This window comes from Salvelinus sp. IW2-2015, unplaced genomic scaffold, assembly GCF_002910315.2.
Source record: "Salvelinus sp. IW2-2015 unplaced genomic scaffold, ASM291031v2 Un_scaffold2275, whole genome shotgun sequence".
NCBI lineage: Eukaryota > Metazoa > Chordata > Actinopteri > Salmoniformes > Salmonidae > Salvelinus > Salvelinus sp. IW2-2015.
This window is the reverse complement of record NW_019943602.1, coordinates 6,997-16,996: the sequence shown is the minus strand read 5'-3', so window position 1 is coordinate 16,996 and position 10,000 is coordinate 6,997. Positions and strand designations below refer to the sequence as shown.

The window sequence follows — 10,000 nt, the reverse complement described above, 5'->3', positions numbered from 1 at the left end:
GGGGAATGGGATTCCAGAGATGGACTTTGCCAGGGTTGACAAAATGGGGTTGGGATCGCCCTCCACCACCATCTGCAGCTCAGTAGAGATGGAGAGGTACTTTGCCCGTCCTCTGCTGCTCTGGATGCCCAGGAAGCTCTGGTAGGTAAAGCTGTATAGCCCACATTCTGTGCAGTAGGAAGGTCATCAGTTGGAACATATGGTTCCTTACACTGTTCCACACAAATACACTAGTAATGGCAATATCATTTAAATTAATAATCGAATGCAGCTTTTATATTGAATACAAACAGCAACACATTTCTCTTTGTGAAATGTTATTATAGAATTATAAAAAATCTCAGTCCTGTGTATTCTCATATATTTATGTTTTTTTTTTTTTTCTTTAGTGGAGCTGATAGGTTTGGAGTACCTCTTTGATCAGACTGGTTTGGTGCTGCAGGATTACAAGGCTGCCATTGAGGAACTGGAGACCGGTGATCCTGATGTCCAAGAGGAGGATGATGAGGGCTTTGTGGAGCTTGTGGAAGTTCAGGACCTGACAGTTCAGGACCTACCAATATCCAGTCCACAGCTTTATCAGTCAGTCCCCTGTCCTCCACTCCTGTACGGGCTACTCCACCACCTGGGCCTCTGTACTCCACACCTGTGCTCACCAGTCCCCTGTCTTACGTTCCTGTTCGGGCTAACGTTGCTCCTTAGTCCATGGATAATGTATTGTGCATTTTGGAGTCACTTATTGTAAATAAGAATAGAATATGTTTCTAAACACTTCTACATGAATGTGGATGTTACCAGGATTACGGATAGTCCTGATGAATTGTGAATAATGAGTGAGAAAGTTATAGACGTACAAATATCTCCAAGACATGCTGTATGACAAGGGCTATGTTGAGAGGTAGCTTGAAAGTAAGCATTTCATTGCACTGTTTACACCCCGCTGTATATAGGATGAATAAGATTTGATTTAATTAGATTTTTGACAGTAAGGATGCTTGCCATTTCAGGAGACATAGTTCTAAAAGAGAGTACACCAGGGCTATATCTGCAGATACATTCATCCAGGAGGGCTGTACTGCGCAGAGTTGGCAACCCAGCAACAAGGCACACTTGCTGGGTCAACATGAGATGCAGTTCAGCCTTTAGAGGAAGCAGACCTTCAAGTAGGTTGTTGAAAATGCTCTGTGGTATGCTGGGTATTTGGTGGCATTGATGAAGAGTGATGCAGAAAAACATGCTGCCAATCAGATTACTTTGTAGGAGTCCCACCATCCAGCATCCATTCCACACCTCTAACCGCACCAGTCCTCCGCTCCTGTACGGACTACTCCACCACCGGCTGGGCCTCTGTCCGTGGCCTCCACACCTGTGCTCGGCTGACACTCAGTCAGCTCCGTCTTCTGTTCCTTACGGGCTGGGCCTCAGTCAGCTCCGTCTTCTGTTCCTTACGGGCTGGGCCTCGGTCTTCTGTTCCTTACAGGCTGGGCCTCCGTCAGCTCCGTCTTCTGTTCCTTACGGGGGGCTGGGCCTCCGTCTTCTGTTCCTTACAGGCTGGGCATTCTGATGGAGCCAGGGATCAATCCTTCTTCCTTATCAGTTAATTATAATTTTTTGTGTTGAATTTTTTGTCCCTCTGTGGTGTCAAAAGTATTCTCCTCTTAGCTGAATTCTCTAATTACATTTTAATCAATTAATGTCAGTCTTTGAATGCTCCATTCTATAAACTATTTAATGTTCCTGCTTGTGTGCCTTGATTTAAAACAGTATATTTGTCATTCTCACATCTTCCTCCAATTCCGTGTCTTCAATTGCTTGCTTGATTTACAATTAAAACAATTTCGGCAACATTAGGTTTTCGATGTGAACTTCATTTATAAATATAAAGCCATTTCTCTTATTTGAGATAAGCATATAAACACCACAGGAGTTAAAATCTTGTTTAACACATTTAGGCTCCCCTTCTATAAATCTGAATCCTGAAGAGGGTGAGGGGTTTGACAGAAAGAGACAGGTTTTCATAATAAAACTTTACGGAGGATGACAGATTTACAGGCTGAGAGGAACGAGGTGTGTCGGATGAAGCCCGATGCGTTTCTACTCTCAGATTGTCACGGTAAGGACAAGAAAGCATTAAAAACGATTCAAGGCTAAATACAGCAGCCGTGTTGGGATTCGATACAGGGTTGGCATCGGCAAGTATGTTCATTCTTAGTAGAAAATGCCCCCCGAATTCACTACACTCTTTAATTGTTGGTGTCACAACCTCAGCTGGTGAGCTGTATCCTTGGTAGAGAATGGAGCTTCTAACACCAGGGTTGTGAGTTCAATTCCCATGGGGGACCAGTATGGGAAAAAAAAGTATGAAAATGTATGTACTCATTACTGTAAATCACTCTGGATAAAAGCATCTGCTAAATTACTAAAATGTGACTGTCTTTACAGGAGACTGAGCTAAAGCCTAGCTCTGAGTACTAACACAAGTCTTCAGGTAGCAAGTGAAGTTACTCATGTGCATAGTGACCGTCTCCCTCCCTTAAATCAAATCTTATTGGTCACATACTGTTACAAATCCCTTTGGATCTACAGTCTAGGGGGGGATGGCAACGAGACCCGTAACATAACTCAAATAACAGTGAAAGTAACAGTGAGAACAAATAACCACAGACAACATAAATCTACCGTCAAACACTCATGGTTTATTTGGTAAACACACACTGAGTACCATAGGGGCGGCGGGGGCCACTGGGCAGAAAAGGGGCTGAGCTGGACCCAAGGAAAGAGACAACAAATATCCAAAAACACCCTAAACATAGACTAGCCTACTGCAATACAGCTAACTAACCAAACATACAGTGGGTGTGGTCTGCCAGTTCAAACTAGTGTTCTTAGACAAAGTATTCCTACGGGTAGTGTTGCCCATGGGCGACTTGTCTTGGACCGCCCTTTGCCCACCATCTCATACACCATAACAAAAACTAACTCACAGGATAACAGACAAAGTGACATGTAGTTGCTAAACCAAACGAGAGATCTTACACAGAGAGACTGAACTCATGAGAAAACAACTGACAGGGTTTTTAAACCAAGGGAAAGCGGGATGTGATTGGGTAATGGAACAGGAGGAGGGGTGTCTTTCGATTATGATCTGATTGGTTGACTGATTGGAGAAGGATGATTGCCACCTGTGAGGAGAAGAGAGAGAAATAAATAACACACACAGGATACCTGGTTATCCGTAACACATACACATGGTTAGCAGATGTTAATGCGAGTGTAGCGAAATGCTTGTGCTTCTAGTTCCGACACATGCAGTAATAAACCAACGAGTAATCTAACTAAACAATTTCACAACAACTACTTATACACACAAGTGTAAAGGAAGAAGAATATGTACATAAAAATACAATGAATGAGTGATGGTACAGAATGGATAGGCAAGATGCAGTTAGATGGTATCGAGTACAGTATATACATATGCAGATGAGTAATGATAGGTATGTAAACATATATGAAGTGCGGTGTTTATGCATACAGACAGGCCTTGCACCATTATTAATAATAATACACTGGATTTTTATAGGACTTTTCTACAACTGAGGTAGTCTGCAAAGCACTTAGTAAGTGCGGCAAACTCACTCATCCACCACCCACCTGGGTGATTGCTCTGCAACATTTTTGTGCTAGAACATCCACCCGTCAGGCTGGCAAAGATGAGTGATTTATGCAATAAGGAATGAGAGGGTGATTTAGGTGCCATGATGGAATGGGTCAGGTTGGGATATTTATACCTGACACCAGGGTTAACACCCCTACTCTTATGATAAGTGTCATGGTCTTAATGACACAAGAGAGCCAGGACACACCGTTTTAACATCCCATCCGAAAGACCTAAGCAGGGCAATGTCCCCTTCACTGCGACCTCCTTGGACCAGAGGGAAAGAGTGCCTTCTACTGGCCCTCCTCTACCCACGCTCTCTCCAGCACATCGAACTCGAGGTGCTCCCATCCAGGGACCCGACCAGCACTACGAAACCCTGCTCCCATCCAGGGACCGACCAGGACCAACGCTTCGCTCCCTATCCAGGCCTACGCAGGTGACAACGCCCGTCACCGAGGACCACAGACCACCTGCTGTTCCACCAGGAACCGACCCAGAGACCAAACCCTGTTGCCCATCTAAGGCCCACAGGATCCGCCTGTCAACCGCAGGACCGACCAGACGAACCCTTGTCCAATGCCCAGGACACGATCCCCAGGAGCCAATCACTCTTCTCCACCCATGGAACACCGTGCAACGTCTCTGCCCACACGACGCAACCAGTGACGGAACCCTGTTCCCACCGCAGGATACGCGACCAGTGACCAAATCCCTGCTGTCCCAACCCAAGGAACCGACCAGCGACCTAACCCTGTTCCCACCAAGGGACGAACCCGAAGACAAACGCTTGTTCCGCGCACCCAGACGGCACCGACCAGGACCAACCCTTGTTCCGATTCCAGGGACGCGACCAGGGACAACGCCCTGGTTCTCACCCAGGAACCAAAACCTAGGATACCAACCCTGTCCACCAGGGCAAACGACCAGACAACCCTGTTCCCATCCAGGAACACCCGACCAGACCAACCTTGTTCCCAGCCCGGACACGCGCTAAGGACCAACCCTGTGCCCATCACGGGACTCACGACCCAGACCAACCCGTGCTCCCACCAGGTAACGCCGACCAGGCATCCAACCCCTGCTCCCATCAGCGAACCCGTCCAGATCCACCCCTCTGTTCCCACCCAGGACACGCCAGGACCAACCTCTGTTCCCAATCCAGTGCACCGACCAGGACACAACCCTCTTCCCACCAGACACCGCACCAGAAACCAAGCCCACGTTCCCCCACCCAGGGGGAAGTCCCGACCAGGACCAACCCTGTTCCCACCCAGGAACCGACCAGGACCAACCCTGTTCCCACCCCATGGGCACCGACCCAGGCACCAAACCCTAGTTCCCACCCTAGGGAACCCGACCAAGGACCAACCCTGTTCCCACCCAGGAACCCGCACCAGACAACACAACCGCTCTTAGCTACACGAGGTAAGCCAGCAGTGGATTAGCAGGGTGATTATGCAGCGTGACTGGGCATTTAATTATAGTCAGCGCATGTCGTGTTCACTGGTTTAAACTCCTCATTAATATATTTCACAGGACTAGGACAGGGGCAGGGTACTGACCTCCAGTGTTCCACCTTACTTAGTAAAACTATTTGTGGTGCAGATGCTGGGTGTGTTGTGTGACTGTGCTGTGGTGTGTGGTTCGTGTGAGTGTGTGTAGCTAGTGTGTCGTTGTGTGTATGTGTGAGTGTTGGTGGAGTCAGTGTTCGTGTTGTGATGTGTGTGTGTGTGTGTGTGTGTGTGTGTGTGTGGTGGGGTGGGAGCATGGGCTGATGCTATCTGGTTTATCTACTTATCATGGCTCTGCTACTGGTCCTGTAGGGTTTTAGTTACCATGACAACCTGAGCCGTGCTCTGTGTAGACTAGTACAGTTTTCTTGGTGTTGTTTCAACAGAGACAGTATTACAGACGTGTCACATCGTTTTTGCTAAACAATTTAAGTAAATATCATACACAAAAATGGGGGTAAAAAATGTCATCCCTTTCTCCGGTCATCCCTGTCCCCTGGCAGTTACACTGTCCCCTATCCCCTGTCATATCTGTCCCCGTCATCCCTGTCCCCTGTCAGTTACACTGTCCCCTATCCCCTGTCATATCTGTCCCCGTCATCCCTGTCCCCTGGCAGTTACACTGTCCCTATCCCCTCTCACATCTGTCCGCTGTCATCCCTGTCCCCTGTCAGTTACACTGTCCCCTATCCCCTCTCATATCTGTCCYCTGGCAGTTACACTGTCCCTATCCCCTCTCATATCTGTCCCCTGTCATCCCTGTCCCCTGTCAGTTACACTGTTCCCTATCCCCTCTCATATCTGTCCCCKTCATCCCTGTCCCCCTGGCAGTTACACTGTCCCTGTCCCCTGTCATCCCTGTCCCCCTGGCAGTTACACTGTCCCTGTTCCCTGTCATCCCTGTCTCCTGTCATCCATATCCACTGGCAGTTACATTGTCCCTGTACCCTGTCATCCATGTGGACTGTCATCTCTGTCCCCTGGCAGTTACACTGTCCCTGTACCCTGTCATCCATGTGGACTGTCATCTCTGTCCCCTGGCAGTTACACTGTCCCTGTACCCTGTCATCCCTGTGGACTGTCATCCCTGTCCCCTGGCAGTTACACTGTCCCTGTACCCTGTCATACTCTGTCCTGCAGTACACTGTCCATTCCCTGTCATCCCTGTCCCCTGCAGTACAATGTCCCTGTGCCCTGCTCAATCCCTGCCCCTGGCAGTGTCACGTCTGTACCTGTTCTCTGTTACCTGGAGTCTGACACTGTCCTGTACACTATTCAACCATGTCCTGGCAGTTACACGCTGTCCTTCGTCCTGTCATCTGCTCTGCCAGAGTTACTGTCCCTGTAGTTCATCCTCGTGTAGTCTCCTGTCCCCTGCAGTTACACTGTCCTGCGAAACCCCTGTCCATGGACTTCTGTCCCTGGCATGTTACAGATGTCCTGTTCCCTGTCATCCTGTCCCTGGCTTACCTGTCACTGCGTACCTGTCATCTGTCGCTTACATGTCCTGTCCGATCTGCCTCGTACCACTGTCCTGTCATGTCATCACTGTTTCCCATGGCGTACACCTTGCTGTCAATCTCCTGTCCCCTGGAAGTTCACATGTCACCTGTCACCCATGTGACTTCATCCCTGTCCACGGCAGTTACACTGTCTGTACCTGTCAACTCTGCCCCGGCAGTGTTACACTGTCCGTCCATGTCACCTCTGCCCCTGGCAGTTACACTTGATCCTGTAACCTGTCATCCATGTGGACTGTATCCCTCCCTGGCAGTTACCTCCCATCTCCTGTCATCTGTCCTGCAGTTACACTGTCTGTACCTGTATCTCCTGTCCCTGGCTTCAGCCCTGTCCTGTCATCCTATGTCCTGGCAGTTACATGTCTGTACCCTGTCTCTGCATTCCTGCAGTTACACTGTCGTACCTGTCATCCCTGTCCCCTGGCAGTTACACTGTTCCTGTACCTGTCATCTGTTTCCCTGGGCAGTTTACATGTCCCTGTACTGTCATCCCTGTCCCCTGGCAGTTACACTGTCCCTGTACCCTGGCATCCCTGTCCCCTGGAAGTTACACTGTCCCTGTCTCCTGTCACCTCTGTCCCCTGGCAGTTACACTGTCCCTGTACCCTGTCATCCCTGTCCCCTGACAGTTACACTGTCCCTGTACCCTGTCATCCCTGTCCCCTGGCAGTTACACTGTCCCTGTCACTACTCACCTCTTAACTGTAACAGCTGATATGTAGCGTGCAGGGTTATGCTCAAACCCTATCCTAACACACACAATAGCTCTCTAGGAGGAGGCCGATCCTTTCCAAATGACACACTATCCCCTATATAGTGCACTACTTTTGAGCAGGGCCCATAGAGCTCTGGTCAAAAGTAGTGCACAATATAGGKAATTGGGTGCCGTTTAGAACGAAGAACGTTTTCCTGGGAAATGGTTGGATAGTACTTGTCAGTGGTGAGAAGTCGCCATCTAGTGGCTATTGTATATTACAACACGCATCAACACTGATGTCTGGTGTCACTTTCCAGACAGAGAGCAGAGAAAGAGGACAGATAGACATGTCAATAAACATGGGGAAGGAGAACACTTTCCAAGGCCTAACTTAAAACTCGGGATGAACTACTTTTGAACTGTTTGAATTGCTCCATCAGTAAAACACACACGCGCACACACACAAAGTAACATTCAAAATCCTATTTTCCCTAAACCTAACACTAACACTAACCCATACTCTTACCCTAATCCTAACCTTAACCCTAACCTTAACCCAAAAACCTAATCTTAACCCTAGCTCCTAACCCAAAATCTAACCCTAGCTCCTAACCCTCACATTTAACTTAATTCTAACCCTAACACTAATTCTAACTTTAACTCTAAACTCCCTAGAAATATAATTTGACCTTGTGGTGACTAACAAAATGTCCCCAGTTGGTCAAATGTGGGTTTTTTACTATTCTTTTGGTAAGCAGAGAGATCCGACTGGTCGGCGAGGAGAAGGTTTAGATGAAGAATGGGAAGGGAGGGGTGAGACGGGAGCTTTATGGAGGAAAGGTGATGTTACATGGGGAAATAGGAAAGGAAAGGAGAGAGAAGGGAATGGAGAGGCGAGGAATGGAGTAGAAAGGGGGAAGAAGGGGGAGAGGACAGGGAAGAGACGCGAGAAATTTTAGAAAGGACTGGATGGGGAGAGAATTGGCATAGGAAATGAGTGAGGAGTTGTACTGGAGGGGGAGGAGCAGGAACGTGAGAAGGATGAGGGAGAGTTTAAGCGTAGGCGGAGGGGGGATGAAGGGAGATGGACGCTGAGGGGGATCAGTTTTACCGGAAAGGTGAGAGGGAAGGGAGACGAGGACGGGGCAGGTGGGAAGTAGCAGGAAAGGTGCTGAGGAGGAGATGCAAGGGGAGAAGAGGGACTGAGCGATGGAGGAAAGGATGGTAATGGAGTGAAGAGGAGAGGCAGGGAGCGACTGGGAGGACGGAGAGCAAAAGGTGGTAAGAGGGGGGAAGGAAGGAGGGGCATGGGAGGAGGACTGGGATATGTTACTGGATGGGAGAGAGTGGAGGCAGATGGAGAATAGGAAGTTAGGGTAAGCAGGATAGGGGAAAGGAGGGGAGAGACTAGACATGAACATGCAGAGGTACTGGAGAGGAAAAGAGGAGAGGAGAGGAGGGGACGAGGGGCAGGGGAGGAGAGGAGAGAACAGGGCGAGAGATAGGAAAAGGAGAGGAAATAGGAGAGGAGATAAGGAAAGAGGATGAGGGAAGAGCGAGAGGGCAGGGGAGGAGAGGGAGAGGAAAGGAGAGGAAATAGGCGAGGAGAGGAATGAGGAGAGCGAGAGGAGGAGAGGGCAGGGGAGGGAGAGGAGAGGAAAAGGGAGTGCGAGAGGACAAAGGAAGGAGTAGGAGGAAGGGGAATAGAGAGGAGAGGAGAAGAGAGCGAGAGGAAGAGGAAGAAGGATGAGGAGCAGGAGAGAGAGGAGAGGAGAGGAGAGGAAGAGGAGAGGAGAGTGAGAGGAGAGGAGAGGATGAGGAGGTAATGGGAACGGAAGAAAAGAGACGACGAGAGTCAGACTCATATTCAACTGTACAAGTTCAGAAATCCCACCCCGATCAAAAGGTTGTTTCCTCGTCCTTCTCCTCTTCTTAACCAGGCGCTTCTGATGCTTCTTGGAAGTAATGAACTACATCTCCACCTAGTGGCCTCTGTATTTATTTCACCTATCAGCTTCTGTAAGGAAACTGAAAAAGGACAGAGAAATGAAACACGACCCTTGTTCTCATCTGATGTGCGTCTCTTCTCTCAGCTGATGTTGAAATACGAGCTGTTTCAAGTTTCAACAACTAGAAAGATCCAAAGATCTCTTTCTATCCAGACAAGTAAGTGCAGACGTCAGCCGGTCAAGCTCCGGTTTTGTATTGGAGCACTTCCTTTCGTGGGTTTGTTAACAGTGTCTGTTGTCTCCAGTGACAATGATGATAACCTCGTCTCACTAACATTAGGACTATGGCAGGGGTTTGAGAGGAGTTAACTTTCATAACATTTCCAACCAATAGTAGAGTGCTTTTCCCAACACCATCAGTTCATGTTCCAGTTCAGTCCTGAGGGTTTTTAATGTGTGTGTGTGGGTGTGTGTGTGTTGTGTGGTGTGTGTGTGTGTGTGGTGTGTGGTGTGTGTGTGTTGTGTGTGTGTTGTGTGTGTGTGGTGTGTGTGTGTGTGTGTGTGTGTGTGTGGTGTGTGTGTGTGTGTGTGGTAGTGTGTGTGTGTGTGTGGTGTGGGTGTGTGTGTGTGGACGTGTTTAAAAACCATTCTTGTGGGGACCAAAT

The 10,000-nt window shown here is 48.6% G+C and overlaps 1 long non-coding RNA gene across 1 annotated transcript in view; it reads left to right on the top strand.

The window, feature by feature from the left end:
* Nucleotides 1-1,847, top strand: part of LOC112073488 (uncharacterized) — a 2,776-nt gene extending 929 nt beyond the window's left edge. Inside the window, exons 2-3 of the long non-coding RNA XR_002894542.2 lie at nt 1-141; nt 390-1,847. The exon at nt 1-141 is cut by the window's left edge and continues 90 nt beyond it. This is a non-coding gene — a long non-coding RNA (uncharacterized lncRNA). The remainder of the gene's footprint in view (nt 142-389) is intronic.
* Nucleotides 1,848-10,000: the final 8,153 nt, after the last annotated feature.